Raw genomic sequence first — 25,470 nt, 5'->3', positions numbered from 1 at the left:
ACATGAAAAGCATCTATGGTCCTTGCTGTCCTACAGCTGCATTAGCAATCAGTACAGTCCATCCCTAACACTTTCAGGGAACATGTCAGGTGTTTCTCAGAAGGGAATATGTTATTTTATTCCAGCATTTTCATGTGTTTTGAGGTATGTAGGGGGAGGAGTTTTTCTGAGCTACCTAATTTAACCACAAATAAATAAATAAATAAATAAATACATTACTTCTGTAAAAATATGATTGAAATATCAACATGGGATTCAATATTCCAGATTATATTATATTGTTATGTTATATTGTTATATTGATCCTTCCAATGAAATATGATCCCTTTTATTTGTCTTGTTTTTTGACTGCATTGTAATATACAGAGGAAATTATTATTGGGAAGTATTTGCATTTTTGACAGTCAGTGATGCTAAAAGCCTGTGTTCATCAAAAGAGCATACATATCAGTTGACATCGAAGGCCAAAACCTGTTTGTTTTATTTGCATGAGCAGTCAATTTTTGAAGTTAGCATGAACATTGCTATGAAAATGCAAGCACAGTTCAGCCTACAAATTGAGCAAGTGAAGAAATAATACCATGACAGACATAATATTAGTAGTGCAAAATGTATTACTTCAGAAAATTTTGCTCTGTATAAATGTTAATCTTCCACACTATTACTGTAGCAATTACACCACAGTAGAACCGGCAGGAAAAGGCCACCACAGAGCTCACAACTTTTGAATCAGAAATAATCAGTGTCTGTAGTTCAGGGTAAATTCAGTCTCAAAAGACAAGATACTCTACATGGTTTCTTTCTGTCTCTGTCCATTTAAAATTTTGGTTTTGTGTCTTTATATTGCAAGTGAATCAATTATTATATATTATAATAAATTATAATAAAAATTATATATAATTAAATATATATAATTGTTATATATATATATGTAGACACGTGTTCTGTAACAGGAAAATTCACAGTGCTTCTTCCAACTAGTTTTCCTTTTAACTCAAAGTAATCTCACAATGTTACGGATGTAAAATCCTGTTGTCAGTGAAGCCAATGACAAAATCCTTTATTTCCTATATCTCCTTTATTTCAGGAGGAGTAGAATTGTTTTCAAATACTGTTTAGTAGTTCTGAAAATTGCTGTCTATCTTTCTAGCTTCCAGTTCCTGTTCTTCTCAATTACACTAAGCCACATTTATATGATTGTGCTATTTTAAGAAAATCCATAATACCAACGTGGACAAGCTTATAGATCAGTTTGATGCCTTTAATTATATTTTTGTATTTATTTTTGGAAAATACCAGTTTACCCCAGAGAAGCTGAATCAGTTTTACCAAAAGTCGGGCAGGTTTTAGATGTTAGGCTGAAGCCTGAAAATAGAATTCTGTTCTTTAGAGCTTCCTATTAGAAAAGTATAGGTCAATGGATTGTGATCTCTGGAGCTCAATACAAAATATTCAGATGATTAGTAACCCTATTTGTTTTACCCATATTTTTCCATTTTGGTATTAAAATAAAAATGTTGATAAATTGGAGTATTTGCTTATATAAGCAGTCTATAAAATTAGTAGTTTTCAGTTCATTGTTGATAAAGTGATGTGTGAATATGCTTAATGTTCAAAACTGGCCAAAACTGTGAAAGAGAGTCCTTAAAAAAAGTTAAATACTAAATCTGTATTCCAGTTAGACAGCTGTGCAAACTAAGGTTTTCTGAACTTCTTTTATTGTCACTCAAAATATTTGTATAACTGTTCACAAGAAAATTTGGCACAGGTGTTAGGCCTGTGTCCAATTCTTTCCATTCCCAGCACAAGTATGGAGAATGCATTTCCAGATGTAGAGTGCATGCACAGAAATAACATGCTGATTAGTTATGGTAATTTCCAACTTGTATCAAAGCATTTATGTGAATCACCATAAGAGAACGCAACTGACATATCAGATAAAATGGAATAATTTTTAAAAAAAAAAAAAAAAAAAAGCTATTATCTAGAAGTTAGAAAGCTGATACAGCTTCCAGATAAAAGAATATATTACATTCTACTTAAAGGTTACTTAACAAAATAGGCACTAATTAAATTATTTATGTGCTGTTTATTACGTCCAACTCAAATGAGTTGGAGTTCTGCAATGATCCTCTCACCTTGCTTGTCATATTGGCATCAATACCTACCATTCTGTGTGAAATAGCATATGCATTTGCTTTCTTAACCTGATAAGTGGAAGCCTTGTCTGATGAAATTTCATGACATGGAGGTAGGTAGCCACATTGCTGACTTGTACTTTTTTCAACCTAAGTTTTTTTCTCATAACCATTACACTTATATTTGAGTTCTTTTGGTCAGCTTCCCAACATAGGAAATGTTACAATGAAAACCTCATTTTATTTAAGAGAATATTTTGTTTCATTTACAGTACACCAGTTGTGACCTATGCAAACACATAAGTGTTAGGGACAAACCTTCATTTTTTAACAAATAATACCTTGCAACAAATGCAATAGTGGGTATCTCTTCCAAAATGAGAAACTTAATCTCCTGGTCAAGGGATATATAGAATACTCTGCATCACAGAGTTCCTTGCTGTTATATTTCCAAAGCATTAAAAATCCATCATTAAAATGTTGGATATTTTGGTTTTTGGTACTCTTTTAAAAAACTGCCATAACTACACTAAGAAAGTGACAGGTGTGATCCTAATGAGTTGAGAGGAATTTCTGGAAGGTCCTTGTAGTCTGCCAGTAACTCAGAATGAAGGGAAATGTGGTCCTCTGAGCATTTGTATTTTATTCTGCTCCAACAGGGACGCTGTCTTCCACAACGACAGGAAAAGTTCCCTAGAAATCGACTTTCCAAATTAAAAAAAATAATAATAAAAGAATACATTCTATATTATGTTATATGTTAAGAGGCATATTTCATCTACTTTATAAAAGTCAGTGGATAAGCTGATGGCTTGGTCTTTAGGGGGTTGAAACTGAAGCTGTGTTTTGTAACCCTGATTTGTGCCTGCTGAGAGCTTTCCTTAACCTTCTGGCCTATATTTTTATTTTGCTTTTTGGTATCTTCACACCTTTACTGATACTTTCCTATACTTTAGTGCATAAAGTCAGTGGAAAACTAAGAAATGTTGAAAATGTGTAACTGATATTGCCCATCTTTCTTTGGAGAACTTTACAAGTACGGCTTCTAAATACACTGCACTATTTCTGCTGAATGTCATATTGCCTGACTTATTCCAGATAAGTCTGTACAAGTGTGGCAGATTTAGACAAATGTTCTTCTCATCCAGCCCTAAAGGATGCTATTGGCAATGATGGATCTAAAACTGACAGACACATTACCTGTGTGAATGAAAGTGACATACAAGTGTGGCTACTCAGTATCAAGTACTGAAATGCCAAGTAAATGCCAAACTACAGAGGTAGGTCAAAGGCAGGTCTCTCTTGAAGATCTGTGCAAGATAAACTAGTATGGGATCTGAAACATATATTGTGCTTTGTAACCCATCATAGACTGGAAAAAGTGTTTTGCATTCCCTGGGAACCTCCTTACAAATACTGATTGTATTACCTCATCTCAAAATGTTTACTTACCATTCAAGGGCTAATCTTTGACATCATCCTCACCTGCACAGCCCTGGATACAGCAGGCATGTTTGACTGCATTGCTTCTTTTAACAGTCCTGAAGAGGAAAGCAACAAATCAGTGCACAACTATCAAAGCCAGGGAGAAATTCTATTTCCTTCCTCTTTCTCACAAAATGGCTGTGAGACCTTGCCACTTGAAGTGTTCCTGTACAATGTTTAATTGTAATGTTCTCAGTCTAAATTTGAATACCCCATGAACCAGTAACTGTTGCCTGACAGCAGAGTCCAGTTTCACTTTGTATTGGGACATCTAAACTAGCTTCCATTGATAGTTATCTCAGTTCATGGTGTAACTGATAACATAATTTTTTCAGGCATAGTAAATATCTTCAGCTTGCATAGAAATAGAGATAAATAATTATTTAAATTTGTAGCATGTGTGCAGCTGCAGTACAAATCTGAGTTCAATCTTGCAAGTGTGCTTGTGCATGTTTTCACCTTCTTTTGCATGCTCATAAATGAAAGTGCAAGGCATTATCCAAAAGTTTATATGACCTTTGTATATCTTTAAAGAGGCAAAATGACAAAACAGACTGTAATTGTCTGCAATAAAAAATCTTAAGTAGCAAAAGAAGAAACCATTCTACAAAATAATCTTCATAGTTGCATATAAAAATGAAAGGGATTATCAAATACAAATAAAATACATAGAAGTTTTGAGATTATTGATTTATTTTCTCTTTTAAAAATTCTACTTTCTCTTTTTGCCTCAGTCAACAAAATACCACCAGTGTGCTAGAGTTCAGTGTCTCCTCACAAAGCAAGAGTATCTACTGAGTCCTGTGCAACATCAAAGACTTGCAGTATCTGGCTTAGACTCACTGTTTCCATCTCCCATATAATTGGAAGTTTTGAAAAACACATATGAAAACTATAGCCAAAAATGCACCAAATTTCTGTGAACATTACTATATTGCATCTAAGAAATTCACCTAAAGCCACTGTGGATGAAGTACTTGGTGCACGTATGCATTGTGCTGTTGGGTTCTGATCACAGGCCAATGCAAATACTGACTCTTTCTTTGGATTTGGATCAGGCCCATAACATTACTTTCCACTGCCAGCAAGAAAGTGCTGGATTGCCTGAAAGCTGTGGAATCTTGCCAATTGCAGACTAATGAATGTTGCAGCTATGCTCTGTAATTAGGAAACAAGATTGCAATTCCATTTGCTAAAAATTCTGCCAAGGTTGTTTTTCCATTACTGTAACAGAAGGAAGGGATGGGTTGGCAAGCTTTCTTGAAAATGTATTAATGCTTTGTTTCCGAATAATGTAAATTTGTAATAGGCTTTATACAATAGAAAAATAACCAGAAAAAAATGTCAGTATAGAGTGAAACTAAATATATTGTCATGTTATCAGACAGGAAATAGCATAACCTACCTTGGATCTGACGTTTGATATCTCTGCATTAATTATAACTTCTATAAAATAATGCTTATGGTGCAAATTCTGCAAAATCAAAAATCCTTATTTGGAGTGTATCCTGGACTTAGTGTTATCTCAACATACACATCTACTGGAATAGGAAATTACATACATCACTGCTTTTTAGAAACTTTTTACTTGCTAGTTCAAGGAAAATACAGTTTTCTGACTTGCAATCTGTTTGGTTTCTTTAACCTTTTTGCAGTTTTGCCCTGTTGCATCTATTTCCTTTTCAAAAAGCCCCGTGTTCTGCATGTGACAAAGACCATGTATATTAATAACTTAATTATACCTCTTCCAACCCTAATTATTTTAATTACTGCAATCATAGTAGTATAACTCCTGCAATTCAGAGCAATCAACTGTTCTTGGATTACAAAAATTAAGTGTTCATATGAAATATTAAATAGTGTGAAACCTTTGTAGAGGCCTATCAATAAATTGGCTATAGGATGATCTACTCTATTGCAGCCCTTTCTGCATTTTTTGAAAGAAATGATTTGGGAAGAATCAACAACTGCATGATTTTAGGTAAAGAATTGAATAGATCAAATATGTTTGTATATTAACTGACTAGGCATTGTATAGCTATAGCGTTGCCTGAAGGATAAAAATAAAATGAAAGTGGATTCAATTTATAGGCTGAATGGCAGTATAAGCTTGAAGTTTAGCAATTTTCCAACCTATAATAAATCAAAGAATGAAAATGCAAACTAATTCTTCACAGGAGAAATGCCATAATAACTAGATTAACAGTATCTCTAAAAGAGCTAGGCATCTCCTACCTCAAAGACATTTCAGAATGTATGCTTGTCAGCTCACCAATGGCCTTGATACTAAGAGATCTGACTCTTTAGAAGAAATTGTGTGAAATTCCATGATTCTAGGTGTGCCACAATAATGACGAAAAAGACTAAGTGTGCCTAAAAATGAACTATTACTCCCTGACTGACTTAAAAGAATTGAATTTCCTTCTAAATGTCTAAGTTGTTGTTGAAGAATTTAAGCAAAATTTAAAATAATTAACTTGATTTATGTCAGGGCTTTTATCCCATGGGTTGTATAAGATAAGAGTTTTCTTGAATAATGGAGATGAATGTTGATTGGAAATATTTAACTCCATAAACATTAAAAGAGGTCTCTATGAGTAAATCAGAATACTGAAGGCAAACTGAACCCTGGCCCTTTTAATGGTTAAGCTCTAAAGGAAAGCATCCTAACATATTATTGAGGAATTTCTTGGGTTAAATATCTTCCTTTGTGACAGGGAATTGGAACAGCAAAGCAACTGTCAGCCTGAAAAGCAATCAGTTTCCTACAACATATGCTTCATGACATGTAGAGAGTGGTACAGAAAATAAATATCATGTAGATCTTCCTGACAGAGAGAATATGCAATACAAAAATACATACTGGTTAAGTGGATTTATCTAAACAGTGAAACTAAATTTTATCATATAACTCCCTTTCACACTCCTTACTCAAGATAATTTGAATGCATTTGGAGGCTGCTACTAAACAAAATAAAAATAATGCTACATAACAGAAAATAAAATTGATATTGTTTTGACATTTGTTTTAAACAAAATGTTTCAAGTTTTTATTTTGCTGTGACATTTGAAAAAATATTTAACTAAAATCAGCATTGAAAGGACCAAAAAAAATGGAAAAAATATTTTATTTTGACAGAATGAAATATTTTATAAACTTCAAATGTGTTTTGTTTTTCACTTTTGCATTTGGTTAGGAAACAAAACTAACATTCTTGTATGGGTATATTCAATACAGATTGTTTTCTCTGAGTGTGTTCAGTAGCTGCACCAAATCAGAAACAACCCTGAATTAGAGATGTTTTTACAGAACACTGCCGGTTCACAGAGCTTAAACTAAAATTTCCCACTAGTGTATAAATGATACTAAATCCCTATAAGACTGTAAGTAAATTTAGAGTCAGGCTATTTTACTATTAAAAGTTAATTTTTATTTCAATGCAATCATGATAACAATCCTAATTGGTTAAGAAAATTGACATAAGTAAAAGGCCATACTCCTTTCCAACTAGATGAAAAATATCTGTGACAGATGTGCCATAATAAAAGAATCTATAATTCTTCCAAAGAGCACTTTCAATTTTCTCTTATACATTTCTTTGCTGCTGTTCACTTTTGCTGTTTCACTGTTCTTTGCCAAGTGAACGTGAATGTGAAAAGAAATTGTGAAAGTATACAGTCAGGAAATGTGTATTTTTGCTAGAAGTTGTAAGCTGTTTGTCACAACATTGCAGTTTTTTATATTATCTTCTTTATCAAAGAGTATAATAATTTTGGAAAGCAATAGGGCTAAGAAGTAGCTGTTGATTCCCTTGTATGTAAAGTTTTCATGCCAAAGCCCCACATGGTATGAACATCATTCCTTCCAGAACTATGGTAACTTCCATGAATTGTTGTCTAACATCTCAACTTTTTTTTTTTTTCAGAAAATGACTTTTTTATTTTTGTAAGTACAATACATCTTATTAGGAGACTAGTTGGTTTCCAATGAACCTAAATTTTTTGAGAAGTTCTTGTCTAGAAATTTGTTTACATCAGAAACCTGATAAGTATAGTAACCTTTTCAGTAATCTGATATTAACACACATGGTGGATCAGTGTATCAATGTAATTTCAAAGTAGGATGACAGCTGGTAAATTAATTCTGCATTGAGGGGGGGGGGGGGAAGAAAATTAAAACTGGAGCTTCTGAATATACAGATGAAATGCATTTCTTCCCTTTTCTTCTAAGCAATAAGTATGATCTCAGAGTGCATACAGATAGCAGTAACACATGGTTGAAGTACAAGGTTAAATTACTTTTCCTGAAATATGATATGCCAGTGAAATAAAAGAGGAAAGAATTTTCAGAGGTGACGTTGCCTTGGCTGTGGCAGACATTAGCAGAGGAACTAGAGAACTTTTCACTGTGGAGGAAGACCATGCTGTTACAGAAGTCTGCAGCCTGCTCTTCTTTCTAGTCAGTTCTGCTCTCTCTCAAGCACTGAACTCTCACTAACTAAACAAAATGTAATCTCCAAACAGTTTTGACTTGTGATTGTTATATATTAATCAGCTATTTAAAGAAATAGTGGGTTTTGCTGTTGTTGTTATGATGTGTATTTTAAAAGTAGAAGCAAGAGAAGTGTGTGGAGTACTCAGTTCGTATTCAGTCGACTATAAATTTAACCAATATCAGAATTGCAAAGATTACCAGACTATCTGTATTTTGTATCTCTAGGTTAAAGGAAGTTGTATAAATTGTTTCAAGTAAATTAGAAAATATGCAAGAGTTCTGATGTGGGAATGGCATAAATACATAAATAGTGTATCTAATAGTTCATCTAGTGTCCATGAACATGTATGATGTATACAGTCTTGCTTTGTAGAACAATTTCTCTCTGTGCTAGTTTCACATAAATATATGTGTGTAACACTTCTTAGAGGAGAACTCTCCTTTGTCCTTCCTCTGAATTTTGGAAAAAAATTGTGCTTAACAAGAAAGGGTTCAATAAAATAGGTATAGGTCTTGTGTTGTTATCATGTGGAGTGCACATTGCATTCACATTGCATTGCTTTTTGGCTTTTTAGGTTGCCTCCATTTTGCTAGTTTTCAATATATTGGATTTAGGCATTGATAAAAAAAAAAATGCATAACAATAAATTCTAGTTGTTTTCTGCTCTCTCTTTCAGTCCGACTCTCTTTCAGTCCAATATTGCATCTGACTGATTGCTTATCAGTGTTTCTTAAGAGACCTGACAATACATGCTCAGTGGGCTCAGTCTAATGTTGGTAGCCAAGAATAAGAAGTCTTGAAATAGCTTCTCCTTCTATTTACTGAACAATGAAAAAAAAAAAAAAAAAAAAAAAAAAATCCCGCTCCCTATAATTTCCAGCTGTAAAATGGAAAAAAAAAATAGGTTTATGCACTGAAAAGAAAAAAATGCACCAAGGTACTAAAATTGAAGTATGCTGTTCCAAATCCTCTGGTCTTGTTGATTTCAGTGTGAGTTGATTAGTCACTATCATAGCTATACTGAAATAATCATGCTATCAATGTGCTGTGAAAGAGTGGCAATTTAAAGGATAAATTTTGACAGAATTGTAATTAAAATTGGTATCTAAGAAATACATTCAAAGTTCCTGCAGCATAGAAGAGCAAAATCCAATATTAATTAATAAATGTAACATAAGTAGAAGCAGCCTCTGAGTATCTTTAACTTACTCTCTTTCAAATTGTAGATTGTTTGCTTAGCGTACTTCATTGCCAGTAAAACTTTCTCTTAAATAGAAGTTTATACAGCAAATTATCCAACTGTGAAATTGGAAGCACAACAGTTTCAGCCAATCTGATTTTTTTTTTTTTAACTATTCCCCCACAGTAATCTGCACTTGCCTTTATAGTGCCTACAACTGAAAAGGATTATCTAGTCAGAATACATCAGTATATAATAAATGTGCTTCATTTCTTCCACAGTCCTTAAAGCTGACAGACAAAAAGAATGTTTGTCTTGGCATTGGCACCACTGGTACTTTTGCAGAGACTATTTCATGGTCCATTGGACCCTAAAGGACATTGTTTTTAAAGGCATATCATCAAAAGGAATGAGGTATACCATCAGAGCACATAGCAGCATGTATTATTAAACTTAAGGGCAATAGTGTTGCTTGGTTGATATTGTAAGACTCTAGTTAAAATGTATTAAATCTTATCTTTATGGTTCTTAGCATTTGTTATGTCTAAATGGTAAATATACGTCAGGAAAGGTACATGCAGTTATGCACTAGCTTTCAAAGAAGAAAAGAAACGTGCTTTATAAACAAAGCAATATGTCCTTTCTGTACCTATAGAAAACCTGCCATTACAGCTCAGTTATGCTGAGGGGCTTCCCATACAGTGCCACATTAATTAGCTGTTGGAGTAGTACTGCTCTGAATAACATTTTGCTGATTTATGAAAAAAAGCTAGATTCCTCTAAAAATATGCAAATTCACCGTTTGGAATAATATCATGAAGTAATCAGCTTTCTTGGAAACATCTATTGAGCCGCACAATGTAATTTTCTGGATCTCAGGGGCTGGGAGCTCATCAGAATATTCACTGGTCAAATCACAGCTATGGTAGGATTGTGCAGGCACTGCCTAATTTGATACAGATTGTAGCACTATTCATTCGGTTAGATGCTGCATAATCCTGACAGTTTAACTGTCAGATAAATTGCTGCAGTTATAGCGCATGAGCAAGCCCATAAGCTGATCATATTAATGTTACAAAAATATGACACCAAAAACTAATAATGTTCTTTGAGGCATCTGGACAGAGGCAAAATCTAATCTTGTCTAAAAGATCTCCATTAACAGTAATCCTTCTATAATATCAACATTCTTGTCAAAGCAGATAGTGCTGTGCAGTATTAGTAAAACTGATTAAACATGGCATGCGGCTCTAAAAAAAAACATTCAACTTCAAGAATCCTAGTCTTCTGATTACACTGGATTTGTTGGTTAAAACACATCCAGGCCATTTTCAAAATACCTTCTTCTGGTGATTTATTCTTAGTAAGGGAGAAATATACAGTAGTAGAAAACAAATCAAAATGGGAAGTTAAGCAATATAAAACTTGAACAGCTTGAGGAAGACAGAAAAAAAAATCTGAGAAGTGGTGAGCTCTTAGTATAATAATCTCTCACTGCGTCCCAGGGAAAAAAAAAAAAAAAAAAAAGTAAGTTTATGCATCTTTTGTTTGTGGTGCCTTATGGTCCAATTGTGCAATCAAACAAAATTTCTTCAAGGATGCACATTCCTACAGTTGAAGAATAAATACATGAAGAGCTCATCAGTCTGCCTACCTCTATTAAAAAGGCCTCACTCTTCGGGCTAAAGCTTTGTAAATGATGGATGATTTACTGAAAGTTTATGTTGTGAAATACACGGTCCATGATGTTCTGATGTTCCTTGCAACCACAGAATTTAATAAACTTAGCAGGGAGAGTAAAGTATGATTTCAAGCACCTTGCATCTTTTTCTTCAATATGGTTGCTGTGGGCCAGGAAAGTTCCATGCATGAGGATCAAGAACAGTATAAAAGAGCTGTCATTTAGTATTAAGAGAGCACATGATGGTTCTCTGTTTTTTTGTTTGTTTGCTTCATAAATATTTCTATTTAAATAATGCTTCCATAACATCTCCAGAGTACTACAGAATCCAGCTATTCTGCCAGGAATGTTCATTCTCCTGCCCAAGGAACACACAGACCCTAATTTAAAATATAATGGGGAAAATATATATATATCCATCTGAATTGATTCCCCTTTTAAGGTTGTAAATGGATCCAGGTAGATATGAGACTCTTTAGTCTTCAACATCCCTATTCCTTAAGGTTAAGCAGAGTGTTGACAGGTGGTAATTATAGCCTGAAATTGTTTACTTTGGCTACAAAATTACTAGGTACCTTAATAGCTGGCAGAAGCTAAGTTTTTTCTAGAGAACGAGAATGCACAGAAAAAGTTGCAACAGGTAAAGATAAGGATTCCTACTTTCTTGACTGGAGAAAATGAGCTGCATCTAGCTTTTTGCTCTACTGAAAAAGATGATCTAAAACAGGAAGGCAAGGCATCATGGAAGAGACTTTAGGTGGGAATAAGAGATATTATTCTTGGAAAATGAGGAGCTGCAACATGTTGGTTTGCATGTCAGAGATGGAACTAGGTGGACACATCAGTGCTGCTGGATTTGAATGAGCTGTAATGCTGTCCCCTGCATGATAAAGAGACTGAGCTAGTGCAGAACTTTGTTATCTCAGAAGTGGACTTTTCTAAGATAATTTTCAGGCTTTAAGTAGGTTGTGAAAGTTTCAAGACAAGCCGAAAACAGCATGACATTCCTGTTCCTATGTATCATATTAATTAAAAGCAATCTAAGGGTAGTTTTATTAGGGAACTTGACAGTAATTGTAGGGTGAGAACAGGGAGGAGCAGACAGAAGCATAAGGAAAGAGCAAAGCAGTATACCCAATGGCAAAGGATTTGAGGAAGGCCAAAAATACATTTTTGAATAAAATACACACCCATGGTGAAAAATCTCATTCCAAAGTACATATGAAATAAGTTAGTGATTTTCTGTGAAGCAAAGACAAAGGCAACAACAATCAGACAAATAATGTGTGTTTTTTCAACATGTATTTTGTATTTTCTTTCACCCAACCATTCTGAATTGAATATTCACTAGAACTGAACTGATAAAACTTTCTGTTGTTGTTCTACTGATGGAAGGACAGTTATTACACTAGCATGAAGTATTTCCTTTTTATATATATATATATATATAATTTTTTTTTTGTAAAGTGAAAGGTAGAGCTAAGCACTGGAATGTCTCAGGAAATTAAGTTAGTTTCTACTGGCACAACCTTGTCTAACAGGATGGGCATCTGTACTGTGATATTATAGTGTCCTCATGAGAGAGATGCTTCGCTTTTATGGCAGGAGAGTTGCTTTCAAGGTGAAGGATGTTCAATGTTAAATCATAAATTCAACAAGCCTACTCTGTCACAACAAACAAATCCAGTTTTACAGTAAAAATTGTACACTGAGTATCTGTGCTTCTAAAATGGAGATGGGCTAGTGATAAATGAGATCAGGGCAATAGATGTCAGACCCTCTAAATTATATGAGCTAGACTGAAAGTAGTACTAGGCACAGAATGAAGTAAAAGGAAATGCGAGTGCACTCATGTTCATAAGAATATATTTTAAATATCTTTTACTTTGTGTGTGTGAAATAGATAGAAATGCCTTCACTTTTTTCCCATCCAGTGCCCTGACACTGGCTCACAGGAGGCGGTGGGATTTGCTGACCAACATCAGAAAGCCTTCCTGGGCCTTTCCTCCCCTTTTATGAGAAATAAGGAGGCAGCCATCACTCAGACTACCTCTGTGCTATCCATGCGATGCACTTCACAGAAAAATCCTTGCTCAGGCTCTTTCAGGAACCAGTGTTAATTTCTGAGTACAGTGACTTACTTTTTTAACTTTTCCCCAATGATTTAGCCCTTAAAACTTAACCTCACAGGGTACATCATTTAAACATGATTTCAAAGCAGAAATAATATTTCAGTAGCATCTTATTTGAACCAGTAGCTCACTCTGTAATGAAATCTTAACTCCACTGACAGAAATTGAATGAATACGAAGGAACAAAGTTGCTCAAACACTGAAGGCCAATTATTTCACTTTTGTTTCTGTCTGTACCATACAATAATTTCCCCCTTATTAAGGCAATATATTTCAGAGGAATTACAATTTGTACACAATGAACAATAACTTAAAATATCACTACTTTTTTTGAGATTTTCAATGAGAGAACTAATGAGTTGATCTTCCATTGAAATTTGAAGCAGAAATTAAATTGAGAAAGTGTGTCAAATATCAACATTTCTGTTAGGAAAACAATGATGTTGGATTTGATGGATACTCATTATAAATACACATCAGATTTATGTATTTCATTTAAAATTTTTTGCATAGAGATACATTTGTTTAAAAAAAAAAAAAAAAAAGTGTTCTCAGAGTTACTATGTTGCACTGTATCCTGTAATTTTGGTAATGATTACACTTTATGTGGTCTTCTGACTTATAGCTATCCAGAGACATGCATCATACAGGGTTGTGAAAGATCACACATAGGCACACAAGATGGGTGATTTTGGAGATGAGGCTCTCTCAGGAGTGACTATGTCAGTATGCTGCTGTTGTGAATCATTCTTTACAGCCTCCATTAAGTGAGAAGGTCTTTCTACTAAAGAGTTTGGTGGTTTGCCTAAGTAAACATTGCCTTGGCCAGAAGGGTTGCGGTGAAGAACCCTGCCAGATTTTGAGACTGCTATTACAGGTAACTCAGACTCTAATCCTTCTTTCTAAATCTTCTCATTTCTTTAAAATTTATTTTAAAAACTCCATACATACATTTTCTGTAAAGAGTCTCCTACAAGTTTGTAACATTGAGGAAAATTCCACCATCCCTGTCTTCAAAGTAATGTGATTCATATAGGATAGGCTACAGATCCTTTCAAGCTTGTTGGATAAGAAATAGCAGAGACTGATTTGACCTTCTGGCAAAATGGAGCTACTGTTGACCACTTAGTACATGGCCAGGATTTTGAGGTTTCAGCTAGTAAAAAATGCTTTATGTATATATTATATATATATATTTTTATTATTATTATTTTTTTTTAATTAGGCAGAGTGAAATCTGTTTAAAAAGAATTTAATCGCCTGAGCTCTGACCCCCATTGTGGAGAGCTGCCTTACAAATTTTATGGCTGTCATTATAGATACGGACTGTGTTCAAAAAAAGTTGGTAATAAAAAGAGGACAAAAACAGCCTCTGTTTTCTATGTATCTTTCACATGTACTCAATCACCAGAAAGCTCTTAGAAAGAGAATCATAGAATAGAGTGTTCTCAAATTTTTTGACCACAAAGACCTTTCAGCAGCAGCACATCTGTATTTTTGGTGAAAAGCAACTTACCATCAGTACAGCAGGCATGTACAGGCAGATCAGAATGATTCTTGATTAGTAAGATTACTGGAAATATGCCTTGTGTCTGTGTGTGTGACAGTCTTATCTGCTATTTTTGAAAGAACGTTATGATGTTGAAACCTCATTGTTGCTGGGGAATGATTGCCTGGTATTTTGAGAAGAGCCAGAGAGTGATACTTAGAAATGTGTTATCCCAACTCAGTAATGTTTTTAATAGTCTGATTTTATTTGTATTTTATTTTTATTTTTTATGTACTATTTCATGTCCATGCTACATTTTACAAGTTGGGATGGGCCTTATCCTCAGAAGTTAAAAATACCAACCTTGGTCTGAACGTGCCTAGAGTTTCACTGTGCTCAATACAGAAAACTGATAGCTCTACTGTATAAGAACATTTTAAAACTTTCAATTCTGTTATTTCATTTCTGACTGTATAGGCCTTGTGTGTGGGTATTTTGGGTTTTGTTTAAATAAAATTTAATTGACCTATTTCTGATAAAGGGAAAATACATTTCTGAAGTTGTTCTTTTGTGTTTGGCTTTGTAACAGAAATAATAAGTAAAAATAGACTGTTCTATTGAATAAAAAAAAGTGAATATAATTTCCTTTGGGAGAAAAAAATGCTAGTTAAATTACCAGATGCTGAAATGATGCACATTAAAATATTTTTATATTAATTCAACTTAGCAGGAATTCAGCTCTCTGAATAATTAAACTGAACCTTCCTCAGTGGGCCAGATGGGTTGACATGATAAAGCAGCATGTAGCAAAGGTAATATTTATAATTCAGTGCTCAAAATGTTGAAAATAACTGAATTATTGAGAAAAAAAAATACTTTATATTTAATTATCATAGTAAAGACTTGCAATCCAGCAATTATTTGCAATTGTTCTTGGTAAGTTTACTTGTATTAATTTTTATATTTTTTTTTAAGAAATGGAGTATAAAGACTTGTTACAGTGAACTGAAACTAAGCTAATACAAGAACTGATTAAACTAATTTAGAGGTGTTTTTTATTATTATTTTATCATCTAAAAAAGTAATTCAGAATCTTTTACATATTTTCATAGGGTAGTCAGCTGTTCCAAGAATGCAAGAAATTTAACAAACTGACTCCAAAAATGTGGTTATAATGTATCATGCACCTACATGGGACTTTGCACACTAAGTAGTTTAGCATCTGTGTACTTCTAAAAATCAAAGTGACATGGGGAACTTTCACATTTATTTTTAAGTACTTTGCTGGACTGAGGTCTTTGAAAATTTATCAAATTCAATTTCACTTGGTTCACTGGTTACCATTATGGAATAAGAATTTTCATATATCCCTCTCTGATATTTCCCTCCCACTTTTAAAAACAGTGTGTAGCATGTATGACTTAATGTAGCTTTCTTTGAAGTAACTGAAAAGACACCTGCTGACTCTGAATGGAGGTGGAATCCACTCCACAGTATGTTATGGCATGTCTTATGTTGACTGTGTGACATGACTTTTTTTCTGTGGAAATTCAGATGTGAGGAGGGACTGAGAGGGACACTACTAACAAGAAATTGATTGACCTTCAGAAGCAGAAATGCATCCAGACTGTGCAGTAGGAATGGTGAGGTCCCCTGCATGGGCTCAGCTGCACCCCAAGCCTTGTTGCAGGAGACAGACAGGTTTGGAGAGCCAAGTACCAAGACAAGGATCTCCTGTAATGAGGGAGATACATACTAAAAGTCCAGGACGACTGTAAATCTCTCCCTCTGCCCCTGTTAATATTGCTTCAGTTCAGATTCATGCAAGGGCCCTGCTGCAATATTCATTAATACCCTTAAAACCATTAAGGGTACTAACTAACAGCCTATTAATACCATTAAGAAAGCATCCAGGTAGGGGCTGCAGAGGGTTGTGCTGTGCAAAGAGAGGTGGGTGCTGAGAGCCCAGGCCAGGGAACAAGGGGAGCACCAAGGCCAGAGGCAGAAATAGGCCATGGCCCCTGCTGAGGGCAGCTGTGGTCAAGGTGAGAGACAGCAGGCAGCAAGAGCTGCCGTACGAGCAGGGAAGAGTATCTTAATGCGGCTACTGGGGAGCAACATGGAGGCTTAGGAGAAGTAGTTCTGTCAAAAGAAATAGGGTGTATTTCAGATTCAAGTGATGCTTGCTGCTGGAATTTTGTTTAGGCCTTTTTTCTTTGACATTTAAGTCTAATGTAGTTATAAAAGAAGTAACAAGCTTGATTGTAATGAAAATAATTTTAATGAGTATATCAAGTGAGTGCAATTAAAATCTAGGTACATAAATAATGTGCCATTCTAATTAGAAGTAAAGTGTTTTTTTTTTTTTCCAGAGGATGCTTGTATGGTTTGTAAGTTTTATGTTTTTGTTGTTGTTGTTGTTGTTTGTTTGTTTGTTTTGTTGTTGTTGTTGCTTTTTTGTTTTGTTTTGTTTTTAAGGGGGGAGGTTGTTGGGTTGTTTTTCTTTTTTTTAAGATTAAATGAAAATATAAATATCAAATGTAAAGTACAAAATACAAATATAAAATAAAAAAGCCAGGGAAGCTCATTGAGCAGTTTATCTTGAGTGTCATCACATGGCACTTGCAGGGCAAGCAGGTGATTAGGCCCAGTCAGCATGGGTCCTGCTTGAAAGACAGGTCCTACTTGATGAACCTGATCTCCTTCTATGACAGAGTAACACACTTAGTGGATGAGGGAAAGGCTGTGGATGTGGTCTACCTTGATTTCAGTAAGGCTTTTGACACCGTTCCCCACAACATTCTCCTCAGGAAACTGGCTGCTCATGGCTTGGACTGGCATACACTTCGTAGGGTTAAAAACTGTCTGGATAGCTGGGCCCAAAGAGTTGTGAATGGAGTCAAATCCAGCTGGAGGACAGTCACTAGTGGCGTCCTCCAGGGCTCAGTACTGGGGCCAGTCCTCTTTAACATCTTTATCGATGATCTGGATGAGGGGATTGAGTGCACCCTCAGTAAGTTCGCAGATGACACCAAGTTAGGTGCGTATGTCGATCTGTTCGAGGGTAGGAAGGCTCTGCAGGAGGATCTGGGTAGGCTGGACTGATGGGCTGAGGGCAACTGTTCAACAAGGCCAAGTGTCGGGTCCTGCACCTGGGGCACAACAACCCCAGGCAGAGCTACAGGCTGGGAGATGAGTGGTTGGAGAGCTGCCAGGCAGAGAAGGACCTGGGAGTATTGGTTGATAGTCGGCTGAATATGAGCCAGCAGTGTGCTCAGGTGGCCAAGAAGGCCAACAGCATCCTGGCTTGCATAAGAAGCAGTGTGGCCAGCAGGGCTAGGGAAGTGATTGTCCCCCTGTACTCGGCTCTGGTGAGGCCGCACCTCAAGTACTGTGTTCAGTCTTCATTAACGCTCTAGCTGTTTCAGATTGTTAATATTCACCCCAGTAAGTCACCATTTCTCGATTGATAAACAATTTAACTAATTTCGTATATTTTATTCAGAGTACCAGTTTGGGGCCCATTCGCCCAGTAAGCAGCATAGCAATCTGTATGTGAGAGAGAGAGAAAACAAGGGACAAAGATGAGATATCACTCCTTGCAGAGCCTTGTTAAAGTAGAGGGGGATTTGTCTGAGCAGAGTTTTGACAAGTGTTCGCTATTGCAGAATTTACATCAGATGCACCACCATCGCAGGAACATGCTCTGGTTCAGTTAAGGTATTGCAGAACACAGACTGTTAGGATTACATTGTTCATATATCCTCAATCCCTGGAATTTTATAAAAGCACAGAGTGTATAAGTGTTTAGTTGGTTTTTTTTTGCCACTATACCACTACTTTCTAAAAGTATTGCACAAATGTTCAAATAGATTTCGCTATCAAAATGCTATTTTTCTGCCAAAAATCAAAATCTTGGAAGACTACAAAACAAATTAGCATCTTGCTGGTATATGTTTTGCTCCATTCTGAAGAAAAAAAATAATATATATATATATTGACTGGGTAGTGTATAAATGACACATCACAAGAGGAAATGAACTTGGTGTGGAAAAGGAAGACCTTCCAAATTCCAGTTGGTGACAAAGGGGCCTAGATGTTAAATAGTGCAAAGTCTGCTAAATTGCAGGAGGAGTTGAACTATATTGACTCTTTCCCTACACTTTCATTGCCATTCATGAAATTGCAAAGCAAAAAGAAAAGGAAGGGGTAGGCTGAAATTAAATGTAAGAATAATAATCCTGAATACTAGGTGCTGTGGGATTCAGCACTGTGCCTAATAAATAACTATCTGCTGTCTTTGAGCACCCCTCAAAATGAAGTCTTGCTCTTCCATTGACGCAAAAATAAATAAATAAATAAATAAATAAATAAATTGCACCCACTGCTCTGAAACTCATCCCCAGATTTTCTCCTTGTACACTTTAATCAATTAGTGAGTACAAAAGGATTTAAAAGATTTCCAGAAGTGATGGTCTTACATTAAAGACCTTACTGATATTGAAAGAAAACTGGCAGCCTTTTCTAGTCATGCAGTGACAGAAAGTACCTGAGGACAGTGCTCCTGTGAGGAAGAGGGAGAGTCTGGCTCCATATATTCATGTTGTAGTGTTCCCTAGGAGCTCTGTCTGTGCTACGCAGCTTAGCTGGAAAATACTTCACATAAATAACAATTTGTCATTAAAACTGAAGTAGAGAAAGCTAAGGTTACATGAAAAGCATTTAAGCTCTTATCAGGATAGCCAAATATATTTTTCATGTTGGAAAAGCATGTTTAGACATTGAGTAACTGATGTATTTAGTTCTCATAGTGTACTGTAAATGCAGATAGACTTGCTAAGCAAAGACACATGGGCTGAATAGTAACGTGGTTCATCATTTTTCTCCTGAGGTACTGACTACCAACTCGCCCTCCCCTGCCTTGCCAGCAGTCTGTAAGGCTTCTCCTGCATTCCTACGCAAAGTGACGGTGCAAGTTGTTCTACTTATTATTCTTGTATTGCCAACACTGCACCTGTCTTTTTTAATGATGTATGACCTTACCTTAGTGGTGGTTAATCTAATGATGGACTAACTCCCTGGAGGTTACAGGCACCATTTGCTGTGTTTCTAGCCAGCAGCCAGCATCAGACGGTGATGAATGTCTTAGGCTTCCCCCCTCGCCCATGCTGACTATGTGCACATTTATTGCAGTCTGAAATTATAGCTATAGCTTCAAAAGCAGCAATTTCTTGGGAAGGCATGCTTTGGTGTCCTGTGTCCTATTCACCAATTAGACTGTATTAAAAAGAGAATTCATTAATTCAGGAGAGCATGCAGTGGTGGCTCTTGGATGAAAACAGTGAAGTTCCTGAGGTGAGAAGTAAAGCCAAGCTCTACCACTTAAATATTTCTACAGATTCAGTTAACAGCCTAGACCATCTAATCCCTAGACCACCATAATATGCTTCTGCTAAGTAACCTTCAGCATGATGAAACACCATCTGACTGAAACCTAGCCAAGCAGTTTGAAAATAATCTTCATATAACTTGGAAAAAAGTTTTTATTCTAAAATACTGATGAATATACATCCTGACAGCTAACTAGGAGATAACATTTAAGATTGAGGAGAAATAGTATAACTGGCTTAGATTTATCAGGAAAATAATTAACTTTTCCAGTAATATGAAGCACATAACTATGTTCAGCTTTAAATCTTAATTGGTAACTAAACAATGATTATTACTGAGAGTGATTCAAAATCATTTACATACCTGAAATATACTGCTTAAAGTAAAGAAACAGTGTGTTTAAAGCATAGTTTTGCAACATGTGTTTATAATGCTATCATGAAAGATGCTTGCATTTGGAAAATACATGGTCATTGGGTATATGGGAAAACAGTCCTCAACATTCATGGCCACAATATGCACAATGTTTTATTTTTTATATAAATATACTACATTTTGCTGATGATTTACTAGCCTGCTTAGTTGTCCTGGCCAGTGTGTCACCTGTTACATTATGGTGTTACTGATTCCAGCCAAGTGCTATTCTGAATTACTTCTGTTATCCTTTCAGGCTAAGTATTTTCCATTTTCTGGTCAGTCTATGTCCTAATGACACTTGAGTTTTCATTGTAAACACTTTCTGTTGCGAATGTAAATTAATATTGTCATTGTGCACTTACAAACTTAGCACTCTGCTATGCGGGTGTTAAATAAAGATATCCTGAACCACTTCTCAACCTGACAGGAAACATATTTTGTCCCAGGGGAAACATATTGTGTTCTAGTGCACTTTTTTCCACAGAGCTTCCAACTCCTGTTGCAGCTCATTTCACATCACTCATGCTCTATAAAGGGAATCTTTGTGCATAAATATACCAGAAAACAAAAATAAAACAGGAGCCTGCTAGATATATGCTTTAAAAAGCATGCTGCCACAGAAAGCTAGATGAAAAGATAGCAAAGTTTCCTCTGGGAGAGACTGACTATGAATGAAGTGATGCTGTTTGCAGTTGTCCCTGTGTGGTCTTATACTAAGTGTTTAAAGACATTTGGTATGATTGTTTCTTAGTGGAAATAGCATGGACTGCTTCAGTGTCTGACATGCAAGGATGCTGACTGCATTAGTTCCTCAAGAAAAGCTGAGTTGAAATGAATTTTTGAGTTACTTTTGAATTTCTTTATTTCTTACTTATTTTCTTTACTATGTTGTTGGTAGATAGAAACTGAATTACGTAGATAACCTCTTTCAGTAGATTTTTTAATGGAACCAGTCAGAGGAGTTTACTGGAAACTCATAGTATTTGATCAACCCAAAACTACTCTGCAGAAGTTTAACTATTTGACTAAAGATATTTATTTTTCAGAGTTTAAATATCAGTTTAATGCTTTCCTTTATCTAGTCAATTTCTGTAATAAACTTTTAGTTCTGTAATAATTGAAGAGCTGATGAAATTCCATTTAAAATATTCCAAAAAATATTGAATATGCAGGTACCCTTAAATGAAAAATTTAAAAATATTGCATTTGATTATTTTTTTAATTTATTTTTATATACTGCATAGTACACTGTAGTCATATACATTGTATATTTTATACACTGTATAATACACTTTAGTCATATCAAAGTATTGATCCAACTGCCTCACAAAGAGCTTTCTGCTGAAAATTCCCTTGCAGTTCATTATGTGTAAAGGTTTTGTAGAAATTTGTTCTGATTAAGGAGGTATTGGGGAGGCATTGGGGAGGCAAGGACAATCCCCAGACATGGACTGTATATCTCGAAACAAGACACTGAAACTCATGATAAGGAAGCGGCAGACGGACAGAGAAACAAACGTAAGGACTATAAATCTCAAAACTGGACATTGGAATTCATTATAAAGATACAACAAACGGAAGAATTGGCAACAACCAGCTCTCGCAATTAAGAAACATGCCAATTCAGCAGATTCCTGACCAAAGGTGAAAAGTACACTGTGAGGAAGACTCGGGGTCTTCCTCCCAAAGACCCCTGCCCACGTCCCAAAGACCCCTGCCCACAATTCTTGGAAGGCTCTACGCAGGCGCAAGGTGCCAAAAGGCTAATTAGCATGAGAAGCGAGGGAAGGCGGGGATAGGTAATGTATATGTATAGGTGCTTGTAGAATATTGATAGATTGATTGTATAAATTCAAGACTGCTTTCCGCTTTAGGTATGCACGATAGGTGGAGAGATCCCCCGTGCATCCAGCGCTGCAATAAAGAATATACCACTTAAAGGAATTTCGGCTTCGATCTTTGAATCAGTTCATATGAATTTTAAATAAGGTTTACATCTGAGGCTTTCCCAGTCAGTTCATGCATAGTATATAAATAGGGAAAATTAGGTAGAAAATAATGAAATTATTCCTGATGAGGTGTTTCCTAAGATTAGCTATTAGTTCTTTCCTCTGACATTTTTTAAGTCTGGCTTTTTTAGTACCTCATTTCTTTTTTATCGGATAGTGTTTTCATGCTGTAGTGTTTTCATGCCTGTGATCATCCCAACTCAATACGTGAAATTTTCAATGTGAAACTTTAAACTGTAAATTATCCAGCAGAGCTAGATTTCTATTAAGTTTCATTGAATAAATTCTCCTAATTTAATTGCAGCTTACACTGAGGGTTATTTGTTTGCATAGAGTAAATAAGGACTACAACAGGGTTTAAATCTTCCAGGAATCTGCTGAAGATAGCAGTATACAGTGCAGTTTATTTCTAATTTAATGGCTTAGAAAACCACATTCGGTTCTCATTCTCTAACAGGTTGATGGAGAAGCCCAGGAATAGACAAGACAGTCAGACTGGAAAACATCTACAAAGCTAAGCAAAAAGTGAGAGAATATTTTAATTCACAGTTTTGCAGTGCTGCTGTTTCTTATGTTATCCTGACAAGTACAGGCAAGGAGGGTTGTAAAATCACATCCTTTTTAGGTTCCTACTTCCCAAAGATCATTGGGATGTTAGGTTCAGTCAGACAAGTCAGAAGTCCTGAAATAAATCATTTATTTCTCAGTGTGGTATGAAAAGAGTTCCTCTAGAGGTAGAGAAAAAAAAAAAAAGTCCACTGAAACATAATGGAATACAATGCAGAGACCTCTACATGTATGTCTCCATGTACATGTGTGTGTAGAGAACACGTACACAAGTGTTTAGAGAACACTGTATCAGACAGATACTGAACAAGCAGATCCTGTTTTTTTTTTTTTTTTCCCTTGTCTGTAATAATCCCTTAGACCTTCAACACCAGGAAATTCATTCTTTTCTTCTTTCTTGAAGTAAGCATCCCGAAATCAATACTGCTTTTTTCAGCTCTTCATAGGAGATACACTCTATCCCAATTCCCTTTGAAGAACCTAAAACCAACAGCATGACTACTTAAAGAAATTCTTTTCTGCCCTGCCTCTGTATTGTGGACTACATGGAAGAAACCTCCTGGGCACTCTTTATTTTGAACATCTTTGAAAGAAACAGATACAGTCTGATTACAACTAATCAATCCTCAGAACTGGGATATAAATAATATAATACTTCTCAGTGATGCTATCAATATGACCTTTACAAATTAATGTATTTGTGTCTTTGCAAACAACCCTATTTATGGCTGACCCAATTACTTTAAGAGCTCATTGATTTATATTGTTAGATGGAGAAGTTTAGAGTTGTCTTTAAAGTCAGCTACTCCTCTCCATTATTTTGGACAAATACAATCAGACCTCTTGGTAATCAATATTCAGCAGATTCAGATTTACAATTAGGACAGGGCTTCTGTCAGCACTCAAGAAGGTAAATTACAAAGAAAGCAAAAGAATGAAAAGCCCAAGATCATTTTCTGTGCTTACTGGTGGAGTCATATTATCTGAATATCCCAGCATGGAGAAAAAAAAAAAAAAAAGATAAAGCTGGTGAAGTAATGCTGCCACCTCTTCCCAGCCTTAAACACCCTTAACTCTAAACTTTAATAAATATTTCACTGAGCCCTTATGCATGTTGACTCTCAGCTTTCTCTGGCTAACGATTCAAAGCATCAGACTCACTAGATGGCTTCTCCTCCTGACTTACAGAAGAAACAAGCCTTAACCAAAACACAAGAACTAGATGAGTTTTTAAAGGGTGGGAGAAAACCTTAAATACCACAGCCATATAGGCAAGGGCATGGACTTCAGATGTACCCACTCCATTCTTCCTTTCATGCTTTTTGTTTTCTTTTAAGGAAATCCTAAACCTTACCTCTTCCTGTATATTTCTCCTCTATTAGAAGGTCACAATGGCTCAGAAAAGCTTAGGAGTTGCCTCCAGGGAGACACAGTTTGAGATCACTGTTTTAAAAGGCTATCTAAGCACACCAGTGCTAAGAAAGGTGTTAAATAACTTATTATACTAAACAACTACTGAAAAACAATCACTTCTTTTTACTTGAGCTCCATTTAAAGTAGAAAGATTCCTAGGATTATTATCTACTGTTCTCTGTGCAGATCAGTTACATTTTAGATACATTTTAAGAAAAAAAAATGTGAAAAAGATTTTCTTTTAAATCTTTATTGTAAGGCATAAATTACTTTAATGACACTTCTTAAAATTGTTTGCATTAATTCTTAATGGCCTTAAAGTCTGTAATAATCTTCACTAGTTAAAAATGTATATAGATGAGGCAACTACAAAAAGCTGTGATGTAGATTCTCTCTAGGGTTGTAAAACTGAATATATCAAAATCAATATATATTTTTTGTTGTTGTATTTTACATGTATGTCTCTCTGAATTTGTTCAGTAACGGTTTCTTGCATACAAAAATAAAATAAACCTACTAGTTGGTTTAAAGCCATGGCCACATTTACATTGAATATAATGTCTCTGATGACAGTCGCAACTGGGCAACCCATGAGTCCTGACCCCAAGGGATAATCCAGCCAATGTGTGTGTGCAAATAAACTGAAAGTTTATTTGTGTGCAAATAAACTGACACGAATTGTTAAAACATTCCTCACAGCACTCTAGCAACACATGCGCACACACGCCCCAGATCCCATCATGATGAGTTCTCATAATGAGTCAGATCATGCACAGAGGGCTTTGAAGTTTTTTGCTAAAGAAGTAACTGTTTTTTTCAGCTACCAATAACTCCATTTGATAGCCATAAACTTCCTACTTTGTTGTGATTTGGGACAGCATTGCTCTGGTGACTCAAAAACATGACAATGAATTGTAACATGTAGCAATTCAAAAAGATCTCAGTATAGAGGTGATTAAAATATCAAGCTAAAAATATGAGAGAAATCAGTGTGTGTTTAACAATACCTTCTAAAAAGCCAGCCTTATATAATGCTGGACTGTCACAAGCTCCTTATAAGCAGTGACATTTT

The 25,470-nt window shown here is 35.4% G+C and overlaps 2 long non-coding RNA genes across 2 annotated transcripts in view; both read left to right on the top strand.

Annotated features, from left to right (window-relative positions):
* The window catches only part of LOC311441775, a 333,528-nt gene that overhangs the window by 121,447 nt on the left and 186,611 nt on the right, over window positions 1–25,470 (top strand). The gene's annotated exons all lie outside the window — the stretch shown is intronic.
* The window catches only part of LOC311441773, a 117,768-nt gene that overhangs the window by 46,022 nt on the left and 46,276 nt on the right, over window positions 1–25,470 (top strand). The window lies entirely within an intron of this gene.

The sequence above is a fragment of the Aythya ferina genome, assembly GCF_964211825.1.
Source record: "Aythya ferina genome assembly, chromosome: 9".
Taxonomy (NCBI): Eukaryota; Metazoa; Chordata; class Aves; order Anseriformes; family Anatidae; genus Aythya; species Aythya ferina.
This window is presented reverse-complemented; position numbering and strand designations above follow the sequence as displayed.